We start from the raw sequence: 2,269 nt of genomic DNA, 5'->3' as shown, positions 1-2,269 counted from the left end.
CCGGCCCGATCCCCTCCCCCCCCCCCCCCCCCCCCCCCCCTCCGCGTGTGCGCGCGTATACCCACAAGCCCATGTGCATGTCCCTGCGCGCGGCCCCCCCGCCCGCCCGCTGGCCAGCCGGCCGCGGAATGCTGTGCGGCGGCCCCCAGCGTGTCCCCCCCCCCCGGCCCCCGCGCGCGGGCGCGTCGGCGCCCCCGGCCGGTATACACGGGGATCCCGCTCCAGGCCGGGCCCGCCGAGATCGCCGGGGGGATCCGGCCGGCCCTTTCACGGCGGCAGATGGGGCCGGCGCCGGCGCCCCCGGCATCCCCCGGGGGAACATCAGTTCATTTTCGGGGCCCACCCTGCCAGCGCCCCCCCCCCGCCCCCCGCCCGCCCCCGGCGTGGGCCGGATGCAGCGCGGCGCACAGGGCGGGGGAGCCGCGGAAAACGGGGCCGCCGCGGGAGCAGCTGAAAATGTGCCCCCCCTTCCGGAATGGGCCGCCATCGGCCGCGACCTCCGCGCCGGGCGCCGGCGGCCCACCGGGACGCACGGGCCCCCTCCTCTCTTTCTCTCTCCCTCCCCTCTGCCATGCGGGCCGGCCGGGGTCGCGGCGCGTGCGGCCGCCGGGGACGCGCCCGCGATCCGTTGCAATTCGTCAGCGATGAGTATTGGCCGCCGGCGGCTGGCTGCACACTCGTGGGGAGCACCGCACGGACTCCGGACGCCGGCGGGGGTTCCGTGGGGAGACGCACGCGCCCGGCGGGCCCGGGCCATTTTGTGGCCGCGCCGGCGCCCGGAGGAACTCCAACGTATCTGCCCCGCCCCCTCGCCCCTGCGCCCCGCCCCCGTCCCCGTCCCCCCCGCCCCCCCCTTCAGTGCTCGGCCCCTGCGGCTTGTGGGCCCCGGCCGCCGGCTTTATCGGCCCCTGCGCGCGCCCCGGGGCCGCGATCGGTCAGCCCGCGGCCATCCGGCCAGCTCGACCGTCCTGCCTCGCTCCCCCCCACCCAGGGGGCGCACGCACGCCCACTCCCCATGCACCGGGGGCGCCGAAGAGGCCACCCCCCCCCCGCTCGGCGACCGGGCAGGTGCCGGCCTTTTCACGGCCCGGTTCTCGGGAAGCCCGCCGGCTCGCAGGCCACACGGTGCGGGGGGCCGCAGAGACAGGGCGGCAAGCGGCGCGGCGAGGGCACACGAGCCGGCCCGGGGAACATGGCGCCATTCCTGGACCTGCCCCCACCCCGCCCGCGCCCGCCCGCCCCGGGGGTGTGGGGTGGGGGTACGCATCGCACACGCCACGAGGCGGTCTGCTGCTGCAGAACGGAGGGCCCGTTCTGCGATGCTCATGCGGAGGGACCCCGTGAGCTGGCGCGTCCCGCGCGCGGCCCGGGGGGAACCCTGCTTCGTGCGCGCGCCCGCGCCAGCCGCGGGCCCAAGGCGGGGGCAGAGCCTGCCGCGGGGCGGCGGCCCCCCCTCGGGGCGGGGGGACGGCGACCGAGGAGGGAGAATACCGCGGCCGCCCGTGTGCCGACCCATCCGGGCGCGCGCGCGCGCGCCCCCACCAACATAACCGCCCCGGGTGTGTGGGCTCGACGCCGGCGCACGCCGGCCCGCCTGCGTGCTCCGGCCGCTCTGTGGCCCCATCCTGGATCCTCTGACACAGGTGGGCCCAGGCAGCTGCCCGGCCCCCGGGTCTCGCCGACCGGGCCGCCGCTGGCCCGGGGCGGGGCGGGGCGGGGCGGGGATCATACGATCCGGCCTGTGCCCGGGGCCCGCGAGAAGAGGCCGCGCCGGCCGGCCGGCATCTCGGGGACGAGCGGGCGCGCGCGCGCGCGCGCGGCCCTCCTCGCGCCGCATGCGCCCCGGCCGCGCCGGCCCACGTCCCTCCCCCCCGACAAGGCACGCAGCGGGGGGGGGTACTCCCGCCCGCCAAAGCCCCCGCCGCAAGTGGCCCCAGGCTCGACCAGCCGCGCCAGAAGGACCCCACAGACCGCCTCGCGGCGCCGGCCGAGGAAAGGCCCCCCGCCTCGCGCCGGCCCCGCCCCAGCCCGGGGGGGGGGGGGGGACGAAAGGCAGTCGGATCGCCCGCACCGCACCGCACGTGCACGCCCGGCCGACAGGACTCTCAAGGGGGCACCCCGGAGCCCGTTGCGAGGCCCCGACGCCGTGGAAGCCCAACCGCCGCGGCCCGCGGTGCGCCGGGAGCGTCCCCGCGCTGGCCGAGAGACCCCGCGCTCCTCCAGGCAATCGGCCCGGCGGCTGGCGACCAGGCGGGAGACGGGGGGGGGG

The sequence above is a fragment of the Fonticula alba genome (assembly GCF_000388065.1).
Source record: "Fonticula alba strain ATCC 38817 unplaced genomic scaffold supercont2.15, whole genome shotgun sequence".
In the NCBI taxonomy this organism is placed as follows: domain Eukaryota; order Rotosphaerida; family Fonticulaceae; genus Fonticula; species Fonticula alba.
Note: the sequence above shows the minus strand (reverse complement) of the source record.